General features: G+C 40.0%; 1 long non-coding RNA gene across 2 annotated transcripts in view; it reads left to right on the top strand.

Annotated features, from left to right (window-relative positions):
* Positions 1–1,644: 1,644 nt before the first annotated feature.
* LOC141424745 (uncharacterized) overlaps positions 1,645–23,809 on the top strand; it is a 64,511-nt gene continuing 42,346 nt past the window's right edge. For both annotated transcript variants that reach the window (XR_012449624.1, XR_012449623.1), the window contains exons 1-2: positions 1,645–1,963; positions 22,890–22,990. This is a non-coding gene — a long non-coding RNA (uncharacterized lncRNA). The remainder of the gene's footprint in view (positions 1,964–22,889; positions 22,991–23,809) is intronic.

Genomic DNA, 23,809 nt, shown 5'->3' with positions numbered 1-23,809 from the left:
GTCATGGTTTTTGTTAATCACCTAGTAGATTAATTATCTACCAGAATACCACTGGCTCAGATGTGACCACAGTTACTTCTGATCGGAAGGTACAAAATCTTTGGAGTTTAAGGAGATGTGAAAGAAAGAAAGCTGCAATATAGAGGCCATACCATCACTGGGGTCAGGGATAAAAGCTCAACTGATAGTCCCTATGAGATGCCCTACTGGAAGACCTAATGTGACCTTCTGTGCTATACTGCAGAGCCTTCCAGGCTCTATTGGACAACTTTCAGCCTACAATGTTCCATTCCTCTGACCCACCTACACATACCCTCTCACTAATCATAGTAATATACACTGCTGATTTCTGGAACACTCCTGTGCCTATAATTATGCCTGGTAGTGAGAAGCATGCAAAGGTGTTTCAGGCCCAGTTTGTAAAGAGAATGGGATGGAGGTAGCTGGGGAAGTATAGATGTAAAGACTTTGAACAAATCCATGAACAGGAAAGTGAAAAACTAGGAGCAACTTGAAGTCCAGACACTGCAGAAATCAGAGTATACTGCAGACACCTGAGCTTTCTGCCATTCTGCCAGCAACCTCACTGTATTCTAATATCCTGTTCATACCCGGGTCTCCTCTGTGTTCCCCCGGGAGCTCCACAGGCCAAGACTGTGATCCGATTGTCTTCATAGCCTCTCTCTCTGTTCAGCATAGTTTCCAGCAAGTTTGGTGAGCGGAAGAGTGAGGGATGGATGACTTGTGCCTTCAAAATGGGTAAGCCTCAACTTCGGCAAGTGCTGGACACTTTGGGAAGGTCAGGAGGCAGCATAACTAAAAACCAGCAAAACCTTAGCACTGAGCTTGACTCAGGAGCTCTGGGGTTTAGCCCCCCTGAAGCCTGAAGTGCATGTTGAGGGAGCAAAAGGAGAAAGTAAAATGCAGATGAGTTTGGACCTGCTTGAGTAGGTTGGAGATTTTTCTAATTTTGTTCTTCCAATAACCTCAGGGTTCTGCAGAGGCACTTCAGGAGTTCTGTAAATAATTTAAATTTAATTTTCTAAATTACATATTTTAAACAGTAATATAATTATACCGGCACACACAAATTTGGTTTACACTAAATTTTAACACATCGTGGACTTCCAGTGGGTTAACTTGTGCTACCAGATCAAGTCTTTGAATAAAACTCTGGCTGTAGCTGTTGGATGCAAGACTATTCTGAGACTGCAACATGAACTATTAAGCAGTTTTACTGGTATGAATCAAGATTTTCTCCATTTTGTGCAATTTAAATCAAATATAGAAATTATATGCTGAGGCTGATATATTTGCCATTTTCTATTCAGATTTGTATGTCTATCAAAACAGACTCTTTAATTCCATTGTCCGACTTCAGTATACTCACAGATGTCTAATAATTTAAATTTATGAAACAAATTTATATTGATGTTGCAGAATACCTAAGTAGAAACATGGATCTTAAATTTTTTGAATTTTATGGGCTAAAGGCAAAAGGCAACCCAGAAACCTCACTTTGCCTTTCAAAAGCACAAACCGACCATTTTCTAAGAAGGGCTAAGGTCAAAACTCCTGTGGAGTAAATGATTTCTTTGTATGAAGAAAACACCCAAATTGCATTCTTAAATCCAGCCAAAGAGCTCACATAAGAACTAAGGCAGGTATAAAGGGGCCTCTCTCTCCCCTCCAGTCTCTTTTCTTTTATCTCCAAACAGAGAAAGAAGAGTGGAAAGGATGGAACAGAACAGGGCTAGAGATCAGGTCCAAAGGACTGGCTGTTCTGAGGGCCTTCTGAAGACCCCTCTCCAAGGATCTGGGTTTCCCTGAGCCTCTAACAATGGTTACCTTTGTGTGGGCTCAGAAGGACCATCTTTTAACAATTCATTCATCCCTGGAGAGGAGGTCACCTGTTCAGTGTCTTTGACATCACTGCACAGGTCATACAGCCTGGATAATACAGGTGAGTCCTGATTTTAAGCCATACCTGCTTTTTCTAATAAACTTATTATGTGCATTATTCAATGTGATTTCACACTTACACTTTGTAGGACTTTGTACGTGTTATGGCTTGAATATGAAATACCCCTGAAATTTCATTTATTGAAGGCTTGATCCTCAATACCTAAAGAAGTTTAGAGTTAGGGCTTTGGGGAAGTGTTTGGATCATGAGGGCTCTGACTTAATCAATATTGATTGATGGATTCATAAGTTGATGCTATTATTGGAAGGTGGTGGAAAGCAGGAGATTGGGCCTAGTTGGAGGAAGTGGGTCACTGGGGGCATGCCCTTGAAGGGCATACTTTGTCCTTGGTCCCTCTCTCCCTTTCTCTCTGCCTCCTGTTCACCATGGAGTGAGCAACTCTGCTCTACCATATGCTTCCTGCCCTGATTTGTTTCCTCTCCACACATGGGCCCAGAAGCAATGGAGCCAAGTGACTAGGGACTAAAATCATTGAAACTATAAGCCAAAATAAATCCTCCCTCTCTTGATCTGTTTTCTCAGGTATTTTGTCACAGTGATAAAAAATGACTGACAGCATGAAAATTCACACAAAAACATTCTTTGTCAGATCTGGTATCCAAAATCTGGTTCTAAAAAAAAAAAAGAAAAAGAAATGTAGTTTGTATTTGACTCATGGTCATTTGTCTGGATGTCAGAGTCAGAAGACAAGAGAGTTAGAAAGGAGAAAGGTCTTCATGATGTTGTCTCCATTATCAGACGGGGTGTTTATGGGGCTCAAATTAAACCTTTGTAAGGTCCTTTGTAAGGTACAAGGTACTGTAAACAGGACTTGCTATTTGGCAGAATATGTCATTAGCAGGCAGCATGGTAAATGGTCTATATATATTCAGTGAGTTGGGTTTATGTTGGCTGTTTTCTTAATTTCAGCATCCTTCTTACTTTCACTTGTGCCTGGCCCTTGCATGTGGTTGCTCATAAGGCACCATTATTATTCAGAACTTATATACATTCAGGAGAACACTGATCCCCCAGAGATGGAAGGAGGAATTTCAGCTGCTGAGTATGGAGCATGATCCCTCCCTGGTGGGTGATCCAGGCTGCTCAGAGTAGCAGACCAAGGGGCAGGATTGAATGGTCTTTCTAACCCCAAATATCTCACCCTCAAACCTGCACCAAGGCCAGAATTTCCACTTAACACAGTAAGCCTTTGGATTAACTAATGGGCTGTCATGTTTGTGGAGAAGACTCTCTCTGCGGAGGGCAACCCTATGTTCCTATATCTGAGATAGCTGCTAAGGTCCTTCACTCAACACTGCCAAGGACCCCTCCCAGCATGGGGCTAGAACAGGTGAGTTTTGATGAAGGAGAGAATAGCAAGGGAGCCCTGACACAAGTGGCTTTTCTTAGCTTGGAGCCTCCCCTCTCTTTAAGTCTGGGGATAAAGTTTCAGCCCTATCTGCCCCTCTCTCTCTTACAGCCCTCAGTCTTTGATCAAGCATATAATTGACTGATGGCTTCATACATAAAGAACACTGGCTCTTTTTGCTCCCTTAAGTAAGTCCCTTCCCTTTTCCAGCTCTATTTTTTTTAATTTTCATTTTTAAAACAGTAATATCTGAAGTTTCTTGGAGGCAGGGATGGAGGATTTACTTGTCATAGGCAGATTTCACTGTGTAAGACCTGACGGGTACAAAACATACTGGAGGTGCTGGGTAAGTCCTTGCTCGTGGAACTGTGAGTAGGTAAACTTTAACTGTCTCAGTGGAGCTAGAACCATGAAAGAAGAAAGTCCTAACTCCATTGGCCACATTTTCCTGAGCAGACCTGTTAATAAGTGTCAAAGTGACTAGTATTTACAATACTCTGTGTGTTGGACTTGGGTTGATTTCTCTAACTTAACTCACAGATCTGTGCTGTTCAATATGGTAGCCACTAACTATGTGCAGCTATGGAGCGAGCACATGGCAAATTTGAATTAAGAGTGCACTAAGTACAAAACACACACAGGATTTCAAAGACTTGAAAGGCTGCTATTTTTAATCTATTGCATTAGACAAAATATAACTTAAAGTTATTTTTTATTTTTTAAAATGTTGCTACTAGAAAATTTAATATCACATGCATGGTTTATACTTATAGCTTTTCGAATATGTCTTTTGGACAGCACTGCTCAGCACAACAATTACTGTGCTATTATTTTCAGTTTACAGGTGAGAGGTTAATATATGATTCAAGGTCACATGGGCAATAACTCAAGATGCCAGCATTTGACCTCAGGTCTGCCTGGCTTAGATACTATACACATAGCCACTATGTTTTACTGTCTTTCAAATTTACAAATCCCTAAGTGTGCTTTGATTCTAAACAAGAGATTAGAGCCCACCTGTGGGTTAGTGGAGGAGAATGCATATGTGTTTCACACAACACTATCAACAATTCTGAAAGTCTCTTCAATCCTTGGACCAGCCTAACTGGGGAGCTCTTTGTGTTCAGGTTCAGCCCTGGTCTCCAGCTTGCACTCTCTCAACAGCCCTCCCCACTGCAGGAAGTCAGCTGGGTTGTTCAGGGTCTTCTTCTTGGACTGTGGCAGGCACACAGTTGTCACTGTATTTGAGTTTGCTGATTGATAAAGGCAGGAGGAGTGAATTTTGCTCTGATATAGTCTTAAGGTCAGACAGAGGTCAGAATGACAACCATCCTGGGCAGACAGAATGACTAGAGCCAGGGACACACTCAGACTTGTGAATTCCATCAAGACATTCCAACCTGTCATTCCTATTTATCAGCCCTTAATAAAAAGGCATTTCCCTCTCCCTGGTGGCTGCAGTAGCAATATTGTATATCTGTGGTTTGGGATCAGACGGGAAATTAGTCATTTACCCAAGGAGTCTGGGCAGGAGGAGGGCAAAGAGAATGGAATTACCACCTGGAATGTGTGGGCATTTCTAGAAGTGATTTTGAGAGTACCTTTATTTCTGGAAACAGCAAGAACAAACCAATCTTTGAAGAGAGAGCTTTTATTGCTCGTCTCAGAAATATCCAAACGCAGTGGGGTTGTACAAGTGTCATAAAAGAAATTAGGTTTCTCTTTTTCCCTGCAAGAACAAATGTTTATAAGTGTGGCGCTGGCTAGGTCTCAGGGTAAGAAACATAAATAAATGAGTTTGCTTTGCTTTCTACCCAGAACAAAAATAAAGGAAAACTGAAAACTCTGTGTGTGTGTGTGTGTGTGTGTGTGTGCGCATGTTTTGGAGATTGGGACTAGGGGACTTGAGGTAACCGACAGGAAAAAAAAAATAAGACGGCTCCCTTCCCCTTTTGTCTGCCTGAGTAAAAACCCAATTAAAACTTTCCTGCCTATTTGTGGGGCTGCTGACAACAGGTTCCATGTCACTGAACTTTGGCTGCCGTCCTGCTCTGAGAATAGCAATGTGAGACTTATAAACCTGCCTTCATGTTAATCAGGACCCCGTGGACAGAGCTGTACGGATTGCTAGGGGCTCTGATCCAGTATGTTCCTTCATTTATCTTGCTTTTCTGCGACATGCTTGCTGTCAGCGGCAGGGCTAAATACTGAAGCATTCTGAGGTGCTTAACTTCTGCTGAAACTGGGAAAATAGCTTTCAGAGCCCCTTATCACCAAATCAATCTATGTGGTAAACCCCTGAAACTAGAATAATATGTTTTCACAAATTCTCTTCTGGTGTTCAAAGGCCCCAAGAAGTTATTTTTTTTCAATTTAGTTTAATTTCTCTCTCTCTCTCTCTCTTTTCTTTTTGTAAATTGAGTTTTTATTTCCCTCGTTCATTATTCAAAACTCCTTTGGAAGCAAAGTTCGTAAGAGCCTCCTGTGGATTTTTCTGGGTTTTAACCCAGTGCTGCCCTGTCCTAGCTTCCCACTGGTTCTACATGGGGAGAAAACAGGTTCAAGGGCAGCCCAAGCCCATCTGTCCTGAGAGGCGGTCCCTTGAGAGAACCTTGAGTTCACTCTTTGGCCCAAGGGATCTGACATTCTAACCGTTCTGTGCCCTTGAGCATTAAGGGGATGGGAACACGTGGCCAGGCAACTGAATCAGGCCTTGAAACATCCACCTGGTAAGGCCTGGGTGCCAGGACTGAGTAGGAGGTAGGGAGATGTTCAGGTCAATGTCAGTCAGTGCTGCCCAGTTAAAATTAATGTGAACCACATATGAAATTATAATTCTTTTCATAGCTGGAAAAAAGAAATAAGTGAAATTATTTTTAACAATATATTTTATGTAAAGAAGTATTTTCAAAATAATATTTCAGCATGGAAGGAATGTAAACAAATTATTAATGAGATATTGGACATACAGCACAGCCCAGTTTAGCTAACCACACTGCCAGGGCTCAGTAGCCACCTGCGGTTAGTGGCGGCATAGGGCTGAGTGAGTAGTGCCTACTGGCTGGTGGGGAACAGCCTCATGACGTGTGATGGTTTCAGGAGGATTGTGCTGACTCAGCATGGGATGCAGATAATGGGTTCTTGTACTGAATTATTAGGAAGAAATGAATAAAGTGATGGACATTGGAGACTGGAGTTGCCAAGAAAGGCTCCCTAAGGAGACAGGATACAGAAAATGCCATGATTTAACCAAGGACAGAGGACAAGGAAATTACAAACTGGGCTGGCAGCATCAGAATTCCCTATGGCAGAGAAACTGAGGCAGGGATCCTTTCCCCTCCACCCCAACGCTGTGTCAATCTCTGAACAGTCCAGGGAGAGTGTTTGGCACACAAGGCATGGTCAGTGGACAGCCTCTTCATATAGGGTGACACTGAGGATGTGGCCAGTGGAGCAACAGCCCTCAGAGACACTCCCTGAACACAGAGTAGCACAGGGGCTTCAAGTCCACTTGTCCTGGGTTCTAAACTTGACTTTGCCACTCAGCAGTTGTGGATTCAAGCAAATGGTTTAATCTCCCTGAGTGAATTTACTTCATCTGGAAGCCAAGGACAAGTGGTACTGACCTCCCAGGATACGCAACAGGATTAAGTGGAGTCCCCCATCATAGCTCTTCTGTCTTGTTCACAACGGTAAAAAGGAGCCAAGTATTGGTCTCTGTCACAGGCAGCACTGGCAGGCACAGTGTGTGCTTCTGGACAGATGTTTGCAAGTCTTCAATGACAGGGGAGGAGGGGGCCAGGTCACAGGCAGCCAAGTTACTTCCTGTTTGTTGTTGGGATAGAAAAGTCCACCCATCCTGCTGGTGCGTGACTTTCCTCCTTTCATGGTGCCACACTATACCTGTTCCACATCCTGGTCATTCAGCTCTGGTTAGGCCCTAACTTGGATGAGCTACACTCTTCAGAAATTCAAACCAAGCTAGAGAAATGTATTTCTTTTTTAAGGAAGGGGGTTGGGAATGATCATTTTGGGGTGTGTGTGTTTATGTTTCTGAAACAGGAGCCAAGGCTGAGGGGCTTTATGATATCTTTCACAATACCTGTTTCTTCTGTCTTACTTTAATTTGCTTTTCCATTTGCTTGTGTTGCCTGTAATTGCACTGCAAGTTCGATCCATCCTCTGTGGCTCCATCTGCAGTTCCTGGGAAGGAGGAGGATTGGGGCAGACCTCTTATGTCTCTACATGCTCCTTTGTACAGTGTGGCCCCTGCCCCAGGGCATGAGACAGGCTTGGGAAAACCCCTAAATGCTAAGAAATCTGGCCCAGTCTCCAGGGTCACAGGCCACAAGGCCCTTGCCTCTCCTTTGTCGAGTCCCTATAATCTGAACTGTCATTATCATTTCCATTTCCTCAGCTTTTTCTCTGCACCAAGCTATCATCCAACTTCATGATAGGTGTGTAAGGTGGGGCTTATTGTGCCTGTTAAGTGGGTTTCCAACCACAGGGAAGATCCAGTACCTTTTGGGACCACTCGCTTTTGAGTTACACTTATCCAGAGAGAAATAAGCTTTATGAAGATACAATTCTTTGGGGGAATCGACTGCTTCTCTGCCTGTCTGCTCTGGGCACTATAATTTTGACTGTAAAGTCAGACAGGGCTGCTTAGTTCAGATACTTATCTGTAACAGCGAGTAGAAATGTTCTTTTGCTGGAGGCTACAAAGACAGCCCAACAAATTAATAGAGGACAACTGAAACTACAGTGTAGAGGAAGAACTGTGCACATTTTATCATAGTCAATTATGGTGGTTGAGTATAGCTGTTATTCTTAGTGCTTCTTCTCTTCTTCCTTCTTCTTTCTTTTCTCTCTCCTTTTCCATCTCTATCTCCTTTTTATCAATATCATAATTATTCTTACTAGTAGTGTTTGGTGAGGGGCTGATTAATTCCTAGTTCTTTTTCACTAGATAATGAGTACATATTTCAACAGAAATGGCTAAACAAAGAAGAGATACCTTGCTCAAAAACTGATAGACCCTTTCGCACATTGTCTATGTTCTCAAATTCTCTTTGTATGTTATTTTATTCTTGTTTTCCTACCTCATACTCAGATTTTGTTTTATCATGTTAAATATATCATTCTCAGCCTCTTCTTTTGAACTTGCTCAAATGCAAATATAGAATTGTTAATTCCATCATACAAGAAACTTCATTTCCCTCTCAACACTCCTTCCAAATTCCACTACCCATTTTTCTCATTGCCCTAGGCTGCTCTCTGGGCTCCATACATAGCTCTACCTAAGTCCTTCTGAACTACATTCATTTTCTTTACATAGCCCAATACCATGATTAGTGGGACATGCTAAACAATTTTTGGGGTCCAAACTGAGAAGGAAGTCCCCATTGAACAAAAATAGGAAGACCAAATGTGACACTAAACATTTCTTCTCTGAGATATAGAAGCTCAAGGGAGTCTTTTCGTACTAACATTGTTCATCTGCACATTGTAGTGGTCAGAGTGAATGGAGAGGTGAGTATATGGTGTCACTGTTGTCATCTGTCCACGTTGTTTCTACATGGTAGCCATGCTCGATGAGGAGTACAGTTGGATAAGCTGGAAGTAGAAGAAAGGGAATGGTACAAAGTATTCCTGGTGAAGTCCTCAGTCTGCAGAAGGGGTCCCAAACGGCATGGCTTCTTCAAGAGGAATGTTTCACTGCTCACCAGAGTGAGAACCACAGATGAAGTCTTCTAGAAAGGGAGCAAGGGTGAAAGCAGAAATAGTCAAGCTTCTGGGAAAAGGATTTTACTTGGAGTGATCGGTAGGCTGTGACATACTGTAGAGCAAATGGGTCATCAGAGGAAAGGAATATGAAAAGGATGAAAATCTTTGTGATATAACTCACTCAAAAGAGAGAAAAGAAGCTGGAAAAGAGGTTTCACACTGGGGGAAAGTCCAATGTCCTTCAGATTGTACTGTCCATTATGGGAGTCAGCAGCACATGTTGCTATTTGTCTAATTAATTTAAATCAAATAACTAAGTCATTCAGTTCTTTAGTGGCACTAGTCACATTTTGAGGGTTCAACAGTCTCATGTGTCTAGTGGCTACCCCATTGGAGCATGCAATCACAGGACATTTCTGTCATCACAGGAAATTCCAATGGATATTCTAGGATGTTGGATGCCAAACTGAGAAATACACTCTTTCATGAGCACCCTAGGGAACCATTTATGATATTGAAGCAGGTTACATGAGAGTAAAGTTGCCTAAATTTTTACTGAACACATGTTCAAGATTTTATTTTACTCATTAATTAGTGAAAGAACCAGTAAGATGTTACAACCTGTTCAGTAATTGACTTTTTAAAATTGAGGTGAAATTCACAGACCATAAAATTAACCATTTTAAAGTGTGTAGTTAATTTTTAGTTGTGGCTGTCCAAAGCCTGGGTGAAGGATGTGTGCTAGGTCTAGGAGACAGGAAGGCCAGTTGGAGGTCTTCTTTGGGGTGCTAGATTTGCGAGACCGAAAGTTGGTACCAGGGAAATAGCAGTGGGGTAAGGGGGTTGAGAAAGTTGCAGCAGCATTGCTAGGAAGGGCCCCCAGACATGGGCTGCACAGAGGAATGAAGGGACTTAGCAGTCCCAAATTCCTAAAAAGTAGAGAGATGGGTGCTTGAGGAGCTAATAAATAGAGAAAAACTCTTGGCTAAATTGATGGTAAGCCACCAAGAAATGGCTTCTATCACTGGAAGTGGGAGTTGGAGAAGGAGAAACAGGTTGGACCAGCACATGAAGTGGGGAAGTGCATGGATGGGTTGATGAAGAAAGGGGTAGAAAGGCAAAGCATGAACTTCAGGTCTCCCACAGTTGGGGGGGCTGGGGAGAAGACTGCAGAAGAAAGGTAAAGGTGGACAAGTAGGAGAGAGGAGGAGGACTTGTTTCATTCTGCAAATATTTTCTGAGCCCCAGTTGTAGACCAGGTTCTGAAGTTATGGTGGTGATAATAAAAACCCAACCATCTCTCAGACTCCTGGTGCTTAGGGGCCAGAGAGGAAAGAATAAAGAATGTCTTCATTGTTCAGTATTACCAAATACTGCCCAAAAGTCAGTGTGGAAAAGCAGCACCAGGTAATGCATTGGGGTTTGGCAAGAAGGTGACAAGCAGGTGACAGGGCTTGGAGTGACAGCAATGTAGGAGAGTGAGAGGGCAAAGCCATCTTGGGGAAGACTGAGTGACTGGCAGAGTGGAGGTGGGACAGCAGGCATCCTCACCTATTTAGGAGGTGTGTCAGAAAGAGGAAGAAGAGAAAAGGGCTCTCTAGACAGGGCAAACCCGAGTAGAGGCATTACAGGAGGACTGTGTTCTGTGAGGGTCAAACTGGGAAGCGAGCAGCTTAGTATGAAAGGATGAAATCTAACAGTGTGCAGGTGACCAGTGGGTTTTTAATTAACATTTTTAAATGAAAAAGCTTTGCATGCCTGTGGTAGATCTTCAGAGAATAAAAAGATGTCTGTCTTGCACTACCCAGAGGCAACTGTTGGCGTTGGTAAAGATTCTTTTACATATCCTTCCAGAAATACTGTACACACACACACATCCATGCATGCGTGTGAATGTGTGCTTGCAACCCCAGCCCCTTTCTCCCTTTATTTGCACACCTGGGAGCGCGCACTGTTCTGCCTCTTGCTTATCTTCATTTTACACATAGGTGTAAGAGATCATTTCTATCAGCTAATTATTTTTAACGGGTAGAATTTTTAAACATGCTGTAGCTTTGTAACAGCTTCAATTTACAGCCGTTCAAGTTGTTTGTTTTGTTTTGTTTTACACATCACATTGGGACTTCATACACAACTTTTCCCCCTTTGTTATTGTGGGAAAATACACCTCACATAAAACTGAGCATTTTAACCATTTTTTAAATTGTTGTGCTTGGTGGGGTGCATAGTGGCATTTGCGAAAGTTCTTACAACATATCAAATATATCATACTTGAGATCACCCCCTTCAACATTCTTCTTTATCTCCCCACCCCGTTCCCCCATTCCTGGAATAGTTTCAAGAGGTCTTGTTTTCCATTTACATACATGTGTACACAGTATTTGCACCATATTCACTTTCCCACACCCTTTCCCCACATCCTCTCCCCTCCCACTGTTACCAACACTCCAGACAGGACCTGTTCTGACCTTCTGTTCTCTGATTTTGTAAAAGAAAAAAAATGGCATTTTTGTTCGTTTAAGATTCCTTGTGACATTTCCATGTGTATATGTATTATAACCTGAATTGGTTCATCTCTATTTTTCTCCTTTCTACCTTAGTTGCCTTCTTGTGATGATTTCAACATAAAATTGAACATTTTAACTATTTTTAAGTATGCAGCTCAGTGTCATCAAATCCATTCTCATTGTTGTGCAGTGTGACCTTCCATTTCCAGAACTTTTTCGTTTTGCAAAAGCATCCACTGAACTCATTTTCTCTCCTCCCCCACACTTAACAGCCACCATTCTAATTTGTCTATGAATTTGACTACTCTGATGCCTCACAGAAGTGAGATCATACAATATTTATCTTTTTATGTGACTGTTTCACTTTACACAATGTCCTCGAGCTTCCTCCATGTTTCCGCATGTCAGAATTTTCTTCCTTTTTAATACTAGATAATATTCTCTTGTACATGCATGTCACATTTTGTTTATTCACTCACCTGTCAACGGACGCTTGGGCATGCTTCCACCATCTTTTGGCTATTGCAATAATGCTGCTATGAATATGGGTGTGCAAATTTCTCCTTGAGTTTTTGCATTCAATTCTTTTGACATTCATCCAGAGGTGGAATTGCTGGATCACATGGTAATTCTAGATTTAATGCTTTGTGGAATTGCTATTGCTTTCCGCAGCAAGTTTGCCATTTTACATTCTCACCAACAATGCACAAGGGTTCTAATTTCCCCACATCCTTTACCAACACATTATCACAGCATTTTCTGTCGCTTAATTTTTTTTTATAATAGCATGGTATCCTCATGAGAGTGAGGAAGTATCTTATGGTGATTTTGATTTGCATTTCTCTAATGGTTAGTGATGTTAAGCATCTTTTCATGTGATTCTTTATCTCTATACCTTCTTTGGATAAGTACTCAAAATTTTCTGCTCATTTTTAAATTAGATTACTTGTATACTAATATTTTTGCACCTATTAATAAGAGAAATTCCTGTGTATAGAGTTGCCAAGCTAAAGAACAGAGCAGTTGGATTTTTAAATATATATTGCTAATATATATTTAAATATATATTGCCCTCTGAAGAGCTTATATTATATTCATTTGTACATTATCTAGAGCTTTATATGAGTAAAATCACACAGCATGTACTATTGATTTTTTTCCTGGGCATAATTCTTTTAAGATTCATTCATGTTCCTGTTTATATCAAAATAGTTCCTTTTTTATAGCTGATAGTATTCCATTGTGTAAATATGCATGATTTGATAGACATTTCTCTCTCTCTGTTTTTTTTTTTTTTTTTTTTTTTTTTTTTGGACACAGTGTCTCCCTAGGTTAGTCAGGCTGACTTCAAACTCCAGTGTTCAGGGGATCCTCCTATTTCAGCCTCCTAAGCAGGTAGAACTATGGGTGTGTACATCATGCCCAGCTGTAACATTTTACAGTTTAAGTTTGGGGGGGTTATAAATAGTTATCACAAATATTTATTTCTAGTTCTTCATGTAAAATGTAAACACACTTCCATTTCCCTTAGATGGATACCTTGGATAAAGTGCCTGAGTCATCTGGAAACCATATGTTTAAATTTTAAAGAAACTACCAAATTGCTCTTCAAAGTAGTTGCACTATTTCACATTCCCAAGAGTAGTATATGAAAGTTCTAGCTTTGTGATCTTAATCATTCCAATTGTGCATGGTGGTATGCCAGTGTGGCTTTAATTTGTGTCTTTCTGATGACTAATGTTCAATATCTCTGTGAGCTTATTTGCCATCCAGGTACTTCCTCTGTGGAAGTAGCTTGCATTCTCATTATTGGGTTTTAAGAGTTCTTTGTATGATCAAGATACAAGTCATTTTTAGACTGCATGTTTTACTAATATTTTCTTCCTTGCTGTAGCGTTCATTTTTGTTTTTATAATAGTATCTTTTAAAGACACCTCAGGGATTCCAAGATGGCGGCTAGAGGTAGGAAGCAGAAAGCAAGCCTCCTATAGTGAAATCTTGGAGAGACACTGGAGACACACTTTGCAGGCATAATCACTGAGAAAAGGCATAACTTTGACCCCTCCACACCTCCAGCCGGTGCAGAGAATCTCCACTTCACATTAAATGGAGAAACGAGGAGGGCCCCTGGGGCCGCCAGTGGCCGGCACCCACTGGGAAGATGTGGACCAGGTGAGCTTCGCGGTACCGCGGTTCTCCCACAGACAAGCCTGGGCCAGAGCAGCATAGCCCCCTGGACAGACTGACCTCCACCCAGGGAAAAAAAGAGAAACTGAGTAATAAGCAATAAGAACAATTAAGGCATGCTGGAAAGAGGGTGGGGCGCCCTGAGCGCTGAAGATTGGGGGAAGGGAATCCTTCCCAGGACTGTAAATAAACAAGCCGGGCGGGCTGGAGAGCCTCTGGCGGGAGCGGGGCACATGCCCAGCAACCAGGAGCGGGGAAGCTTGTGAGAGTGGCGGAGGGAGAAAAACTCCACAGGAGAGGAGGGAAGACCCACTTCCCACGTACACTGTAAACAAACATGGCGGCCGGCAGGAGCAGCAGCACCGCCCAGTAATCAGGAGCAGGAAAGCTTGTGAAAGTGGCAGTGGGAGGAAAACTGCACAGGAGAGGGGGAAGACCCACCTCCCACATGAACTGTAAATAAACACGCAGGCCTGACAACGTGGGGGCAGTGTCACCTTTCCCAGTGCTTGGAAAGGGGAAAGCTTGTAGCAGAGGCTCCCGCACAGGAGAACTCTGAACAAACAAAGCCTGTGGGACCAGGTGAGTGCTAAGTTCACCCCAGAGATCTGCATAAATAACGCAGCCAGCTACAGGCTGAGAGCAGCAGGCAGGCAAGCCACAGTTGCAGATACCACTCTCAGAACGGTCTCTAGACTCTTTTTTTTTCTTTTTCTCCCTACCTTTGATGAGAAAACAACCGAATTAACACCTGCAAGCCGAAAAACTTACTGAAACTGTATTGCATTTGAACTTGGGACACTTGGTGGGGCTTTTTTTGTGTGTGTGTGTGTGTGTGTGTGTGTGTGTATGTGAGTGTGTAGTTTTGTTCTACTTTATGCATCCCCTTTGATGAGACAACTACAGAACAACATCTGAGGCACCAACTCCAGGACTGGAGATTGAGACAGACACCCAAATTATTAAGACTGAAACTACATTGCATATAAATTTGGAAATTTTTTGTTTTTTGTTTTTTGGGTTTTTTTTAATTTTCTATTTTCCATTTTATTTTAATTCATTTTTATATATAGATATTTCTTTCATTTACTTATTTTTTATTTTTTTATCTTTGATTTTCAATCCTCTCTCTGTCTCTCTCATGTCTGTTCAGCTTACTGTCAATTAGTACACTAACACTCCCTGTTTATACCTTTGAAACTCTCTTGTCTGATACCTTGTTCTGCTTTCTCCCCCTTGTCTGTATATTTGTTTTTCCCTTTTCTTTAACTTCTTGCTTTCCATCTCAGCTCACCCTTCCATTCTAAGTATTACCATTGTTATTATTACAAGCTAGAAAATACTTAATTGCACACAGTACAGGGACAGTAACAACACCAACGACAATGACGGGAAGACAGAAAAAACAGGGAAACCAGTTTCCCCACAGCAAAAAATTAGTACAGGAACCAGAGGGGAATGAAGAGAACAGAAACTCAGATCCAGACTCCAACAAAATGAAGATAAACTACGCCAAAGGACCCAATGAAGCCCACAAGAATAATTTAAAAAAAGACATACTACAGGTACTCAATGAGAATTTTATAGAGATGATACTGGATATGGTCAACCAAAATGTACAGGAGACACTCAAGAAATTCCAAGACAACAAAAATAGAGAATTTGAAAAAGCAAAAGAAGAAATAAAGGAAACCATAGAAGCACTGTATAAACACCAAAGTGAAAGAGAGAACACAATGAATAAATGGATAAATGAACTCAGGTCAAAAATAGACAACATTAAAGAGGAAAACAGCCAGGATATGGAAAACCTCAGAAAAAAGAACAAAACAGAACTGCAAAACAAAAACAAAACAGAAGGCCAACTCAGCAGAATAGAACAAACAGAAGACAGAATCTCAGAACTTGAAGATGAAATGGTAATTAAAGGAAAAACTGAAGAACTATCAATTAAACAACTCAACACCTGTGAAAAGAAAATGCAAGAACTCACTGACTCCATCAAAAGACCAAAATTGAGAATCATGGGCATCGAAGAAGGAGACGAGGTGCAAGCGAAGGGAACACTTAGTATATTCAACAAAATAATAACGGAAAATTTCCCAAATCTAGAGAAAGATATTCCCATACAGATGCAAGAGGCTTCCAGGACACCAAACAGACCAGATCAAAATAGAACTACCCCACAACATATCATCATTAAAACAACAAGTTCAGAAACTAAGGAAAGAATATTGAAGGCTGTAAGAGAGAAAAAACAAGTAACATACAAAGGTAAACCCATCAAAATCACAGCAGACTTCTCAACAGAAACATTAAAAGCAAGAAGAGCGTGGGGTGAGATCTTCCGGGCACTGAATGAAAATAACTTCAACCCCAGGATAATTTACTTAGCAAAACTATCATTCAAAATAGATGGAACAATAAAAGTCTTCCATGATAAGCAGAAACTAAAACAATATGTGACCACAAAGCCACCACTACAAAAGATTCTGCAAGGGATTCTGCACACAGAAAGTGACACCCAACTTAACCATGAAAAGGCAGGCAGCACCAAACCACAGGAAAAGAAAAAGCAAGACAGTAGAGAGTAACATCAAGTTAGGTACACACAATCAAACCTTCAAACAACTAAGACAACTAAATGGCAGGAATCACCACATACCTATCAGTACTAATGCTTAATGTTAATGGACTTAATTCACCCATCAAAAGACACCATTTGACAAAATGGATTAAAAAAGAAGATCCAACAATTTGTTGCTTACAGGAGACTCATCTCACTGACAGAAATAAGCATATGCTTAGGATGAAAGGCTGGAAGAAGATTTACCAAGCCAATGGCCCCCGAAAACAGGCAGGAGTAGCAATACTTATCTCTGACAAAGTAGACTTCAAACCTACATTGATCAAACGAGATAAAGAAGGACATTCCATACTAATAAAAGGGGAAATAGACCAAAAGGAAATAAGAATCATCAATCTGTACGCACCCAATGTCAACGCACCCAATTTCATCAAACATACCCTGAAAGACCTAAAAGCATATATAAACGCCAACACAGTGGTTGTGGGAGACTTTAACACCCCATTATCATCAATACATAGGTCATCCAAACAAAAACTCAATAAAGAAATCCAAGATCTAAAATATGCAATAGATCAAGTGGACCTAGTAGATGTCTACAGAACATTTCATCCAACCTCTACACAATATACATTCTTCTCAGCAGCCCATGGAACCTTCTCCAAAATAGATCATATCCTAGGGCACAAAGCAAGCCTCAGCAAATATAAGAAAATAGAAATAATACCGTGCATACTATCTGACCACAATGCAGAAAAAGTAGAACTCAACAACAAAAGTAAAGACAAAAAACATGCAAACAGCTGGAAACTAAATAACTCATTACTTAATGAAGAATGGATCATCGATGCAATAAAAGAGGAAATTAAAAAGTTCCTGGAAGTCAATGAAAATGAAAACACAACCTACCGGAACCTATGGGACACAGGCAAGGCAGTCTTGAGAGGAAAGTTTATAGCCATGAGTGCATATATTAAAAAGATTGAAAGATCCCAAATCAATGACCTAATGATACATCTCAAACTCCTAGAAAAACAAGAACAAGCAAATCCCAAAACAAATAGGAGAGAAATAATAAAAATAAGAGCTGAAATCAACGAAATAGAAACCAAACAAACCATACAAAGAATTAATGAAACAAAAAGTTGGTTCTTTGAAAAAATAAACAAGATCGATAGACCCCTGGCAAACCTAACTAAAATGAGGAGAGAAAAAACCCAAATTAGCAGATTAGGAATGCAAAAGGGGAGATAACAACAAACACCATGAAAGTCCAGGAAATCATCAGAGACTACTTTGAGAACCTATATTCAAATAAATTTGAAAATCTAAAAGAAATGGACAGATTTCTAGGTACCTATGATCATCCAAAACTGAGCCAAGAGGAAATTAATCACCTGAATAGACCAATAACACAAAATGAAATGGAAGCAGCAATCAAGAGTCTCCCCAAAAAGAAAAGTCCAGGACCTGATGGATTCTCTGATGAATTCTATCAGACCTTTAAAGAAGAACTGATACCAACCCTCCTTAAACTGTTCCATGAAATAGAAAGGGAAGGAAAACTGCCAAACACATTTTATGAAGCCAGTATTACACTTATCCCAAAACCAGGCAAAGACACCTCCAAAAAGGAGAACTATAGGCCAATCTCCTTAATGAACATTGTTGCAAAAATCCTCAACAAAATAATGGCAAACCGAATTCAGCAACACATCAAAAAGATTATTCACCACGACCAAGTAGGCTTCATCCCAGGGATGCAGGGGTGGTTCAACATACGAAAATCAATAAACGTAATAAACCACATTAACAGAAGCAAAGACAAAAACCACTTGATCATCTCAATAGATGCAGAAAAAGCCTTTGATAAGATACAACATCATTTCATGATAAAAGCTCTAAGAAAACTAGGAATAGAAGGAAAGTTCCTCAACATTATAAAAGCCATATATGACAAACCTACAGCCAGCATTATCATTAACGGAGAAAAACTGAAACCATTCCCTCTAAAATCAGGAACCAGACAAGGATGCCCACTATCTCTACTCCTATTCAACATAGTACTGGAATTCCTAGCCAGAGCAATTAGGCAAGAAGAAGGAATAAAAGGAATACAAATAGGTAAAGAAACTGTCAAAATATCCCTATTTGCAGATGACATGATCCTATACCTTAAAGACCCAAAAAACTCTACTCAGAAGCTTCTAGACATCATCAATAGCTATAGCAAAGTAGCAGGATATAAAATCAACATAGAAAAATCATTAGCATTTCTATACACTAACAATGAGCAAACGGAAAAAGAATGTATGAAAACAATTCCATTTACAATAGCCTCAAAAAAAATCAAATACCTAGGTGTAAACCTAACAAAAGATGTGAAAGACCTCTACAAGGAAAACTATAAACTTCTGAAGGAAGAGATTGAGGAAGACTATAGAAAGTGGAGAGATCTCCCATGCTCATGGATTGGTAGAATCAACATAGTAAAAATGTCGATACTCCCAAAAGTAATCTACATGTTTAATGAAATTCCCATCAAAATTCCAATGACATTCATTAAAGAGATTGAAAAATCTACTGTTAAATTTATATGGAAACACAAGAGGCCACGAGTAGCCAAGGCAATACTCAGTCAAAAGAACAATGCAGGAGGTATCACAATACCTGACTTCAAACTATGTTACAAAGCAATAACAATAAAAACAGCATGGTACTGGCACAAAAACAGACATGAAGACCAGTGGAACAGAATAGAGGATCCAGATATGAAGCCACACAACTATAAGCAACTTATCTTTGACAAAGGAGCTAAAAATATACGATGGAGAAATAGCAGCCTCTTCAACAAAAACTGCTGGGAAAACTGGTTAGCAGTCTGCAAAAACTGAAACTAGATCCATGTATATCACCCTATACCAAGATTAACTCAAAATGGATCAAGGATCTTAATATCAGACCCCAAACTCTTAAGTTGATACAAGAAAGAGTAGGAAATACTCTGGAGTTAGTAGGTATAGGCAAGAACTTTCTCCAGGAAACCCCAGCAGCACAGCAACTAAGAGATAGCATAGATAAATGGGACCTCATAAAGCTAAAAAGCTTCTGTTCATCAAAAGAAATGGTCTCTAAACTGAAGAGAACACCCACAGAGCGGGAGAAAATACTTGCCAACTATACATCAGACAAAGGACTGATAACCAGAATATATAGGGAACTTAAAAAACTAAATTCTACCAAAACTAATGAACCAATAAAGAAATGGGCAAGTGAACTAAACAGAACTTCCTCAAAAGAAGAAATTCAAATGTCTAGAAAACACATGAAAAAATGCTCACCATCTCTAGTAATAAAGGAAATGCAAATTAAAACCACGATAAGATTCCACCTCACCCCTGTTAGAATAGCCATCATTAGCAACACCACCAACAACAGGTGTTGGCGAGGATGCGGGGAAAAAGGAACCCTCTTACACTGTTGGTGGGAATGTAGACTAGTACAACCCCTCTGGAAAAAAATTTGGAGGCTACTTAAAAAGCTAGACATCAATCTACCATTTGATCCAGTAATACCACTCTTGGGGATATACCCAAAAGACTGTTACTCCAGAGGCACCTGCACACCCATGTTTATTGCGGCACTATTCACAATAGCCAAGTTATGGAAACAGCCAAGATGCCCCACCACTGACGAATGGTTTAAGAAAATGTGGTATCTATACACAATGGAATTCTCTGCAGCCATGAAGAAGAACGAAATGTTATCATTTGCTGGTAAATGGATGGAATTGGAGAACATCATTCTGAGTGAGGTTAGCCTGGCCCAAAAGACCAAAAATTGTATGTTCTCCCTCATATGTGGACATTAGATCAAGGGCAAACACAACAAGGGGATTGGACTATGAGCACATGATAAAAGTGGGAGCACACAAGGGAGGGGTGAGGATAGGTAAGACACCTAAAAAATTAGCTAGCATTTGTTGCCCTCAACTCAGAGAAACTAAAGCAGATACCTTAAAAGCAACTGAGGCCAACAGGAAAAGGGAAACAGGTACTAGAGAAAAGGTCAGTTCAAGGAGAATTAACCTAGAAGTTAACACCCACGCACAGGAAATCAATGTGAGTCAATGCCCTGTATAGCTATCCTTATCTCAACCAGCAAAACCCCTTGTTCCTTCCTATTATTGCTTATACTCTCTCTACAACAAAATTAGAAATAAGGGCAAAATAGTTTCTGCTGGGTATTGGGGGGGGAGCGGGAGGGGGTGGAGTGGGTGGTAAGGGAGGGGGTGGGGGCAGGGGGGAGAAATGAACCAAGCCTTGTATGCACATATGAATAATAAAAGAAAAAGGAAAAAAAAAAACAAAAAGGAGCACTCATCCTAGAATAAATGTGAACCAAACCCCCCCAAAAATAAATAAATAAAGACACCTCAGATTTGATAAAGCCAAATTTATTGATTGCATTTCTATTTTACTTTGTGCCTTTTCTATCCTGTTTAAGAAATCTTTCTAAGACACAAGGTCACTTATATTCTTCTCTCATCTTTTTTTTCTAAAAGTTTTACAGTTTTAGCATTTATTTTAGGGCTATGATCCATTCTGAATGAATTTTTGTATATGTTGTGAGGGCTGAAATCTTTTTTTCTATATTGCTATCCAGCTATTCCAGCAACATTTGTCTAAAAGATCATGTTTATTTTGATGATAGGCCCATTAATATTTTTTTGGTGGGACTGAGATTTGAACTTGGGACTTCTGGCTTACAAAACAGGTGCTCTACTGCTTGAGCCACATATCCAATCCATTTTGCTCTGGTTATTTTGGAGATGGGGTTCTCATGTACTATTTGCCTCGGCTGGCCTTGAACCATAATTCTCCTGATCTCCGATCTCAACCTTCCAAGTAGCTAGGATTATAGGTGTGAGCCACCAGTGCCTAGTCAAAAGTGAATATTTTTAATGCATAAAGAACTCTTACAAATTAATAGGAAAAAGATAACTATTACAATATAAAAATGGATGGAAGTTTTTAAATATTTAGCAATTATCCAAAAACCATATGATAAAATGTTCACTCTCACTAGTAAACAAAGAAATGCCAATTTAAAACAGTGAGTTCCCAACATTATCTATTCATCTGGCAAAATAAGAAATATCCACCATTGATAAAGGTACAGGGACTAGGACACACTTTACAAATGTATACGACTTTTGATAAGGCAACTTATTAAGACAAACCAAAAGTTTTCAAGGACATTTTTATTTTTTGAACATTTTTGTTAGCATATGTTAGTTGTACAGTGAAGTTTCATTGCCACATTTCCATATATGTCACAACACCTTGATTAAGTTCATCCCCACTATCACACTCTCTCATCCCCTTCCCCATACTCAAACACTGAATTAGAATCAAATACACCAAGTAGGCCTTTACCGGACTCTAGCCTGTTACACCGCTCTATAAGTCCATTTTATATAATCGCCAAACTGTTGAAATTATTGTAACTTTATAATAAGTTTTGAAATAATTTAATGTGAATTATCCAGCTTTGCTCTTATTCAAAGTTGTTTTGGCTGTTCTAGGTCCTTTGCATTTCCATATAAGTTTTAGAACTGGTGTATAAACTCTGGACAACAAAAAAAATTATGGAGCCAGAAAATGTGAGATTTTTTTTAAGCTGACTTAGCTTCTCATCTTCATCTTTGAGTGCTATTTTTGGTGGATATAGAATTTTATTTTGAGAGTCTCACTGCTACCCTCCGAGCCTTCATAGATGTCAATACAATGTCTCTGGGTGGCTTTACTCTCGAGCTTCCAACAGGAAATTTGCTGTTATTCTTACTATTTTTCCTCTGCATTTTTTTCCTTCTTCTGGTTTCAAGATTTTTAAAAATAACTTCTTTTAAGCTAGCTATTTAAATAATTTAAATAAAAAACCTGATTATGATATATATTGGTGTATTATATATACACATATACATTTATATGCACAATAATATACATTAATAATATATACTTATATATTTTGGGGGCCTGAGCTTATTGAATCAGGGAGTTCATAGATTTCAACTCATTTGGGGAAAATTGATGATCATTTCTTCAAACTTTCCACCTGTTTCTTTTATTTACTCAGATAACTTGATGCTATCACTGTTCGTTACATTGTTTTGGCTTAGCCTTTTTTTTCTTTCTGTGTGCTTCATTTTGGGTATTTCCTATTGGTCTGTCTTCAAGGTCACTAATCTCTTCTGTATTGTCTAATGTTAACACCAATGCTATGAATACTAACCAGTGGATTTTCCATTTCATTATACTTTTTATTTCTGGTAGCTTAGTTTGGGTCTTTTACACATTCCATGGCTGTCCTTGTCATGGAATATAATTATTATCCTTTTTAAAAATTCTATAATCCATGCCATTTCTGAGTCTTTTTCTGTTTTTGGTCTTTCTCCTCACTATGGGTTGCTTCTTTCCGGTTCTTTCCATGCTTGGTAATTTTTTATTGGTGCCATATATTTTGTATATTTTGTTTCTCCTTCCACAGCATTCTAACCCTAACCCCTGCATCATCCATGGGTTTTAATTGCTGGTTTGAAGACAATGGCTCTGTCTGGTGCTGGAAGGCTCCAAGAGAGAAGAAACCAGGTATGTCATATTCCTGTTGATTTTCAGCAACTGCTGAGTGTCTGCGATGTTGCAGGCACTCACAAGTATTTGTTAGACAAATCAATGAATGAAAGTAAAAACACAAAATTTCAGATGCTCCTGTGTTTTAGATGTCCATTGTTGTTTAACAAATTAACCCAAAACTTAGTAGCTTAAAGCAATTATTTTCTTTTATCCTATACTGTGTAGTTTCACTAAGTTCGCTTGGAAGTTTTTGATGGTCCTACTTGGGTCCTTTAAGCAGTTGCAGTAAAATGGGGCTTAAGTCATCTGGATGCCAGCTGGGGTGCTGGGAGCGGGGCCTGTCTCTCTCTATGTGGTCTCACGTTCTCTCTCCCTCTGTGCAGTGTCTCCATGTGTTCTCTTCATCAGGGTAAACAGACTTTGCACTTGGTGGCTCAGCCTACCTCAAACACATATTTTCCAAAAGGAAGGAATCAGTGGCAACCAGTTCTTAAAAGGTGAGGCCCAGAATTGGCCTAGTGTCCCTTCCACAGCTTTCTGTTGGTCATGGAGGCACAGGACCACTCTTGACTCAAGGGAGGAACATTGAACTCTTTTTCTTGGTGCAGAACTTTAAACGCACCTACTCTATGAAGAGATCCTGATGTTAGTGCTCTTTTCCTCTGAAGGATGTGTCTGCTTTAGCTTTAATTACACCTTGAATGGATGGCCAAGACTTAACCTTACCTGGTCTCAGGACTAACCTTATCTGTGGGAGTGATGTCCATTGTAAAGACTTCATCTCTAGACACAGAATCCCAGGTCAACATTCTAAACTAGTGTGTTGTCACCTAG

Source organism: Castor canadensis, chromosome 7, assembly GCF_047511655.1.
Source record: "Castor canadensis chromosome 7, mCasCan1.hap1v2, whole genome shotgun sequence".
Taxonomy (NCBI): domain Eukaryota; kingdom Metazoa; phylum Chordata; class Mammalia; order Rodentia; family Castoridae; genus Castor; species Castor canadensis.
The sequence above is the reverse complement of the archived record's forward strand: the minus strand, read 5'-3'. Positions and strand labels throughout refer to the sequence as shown.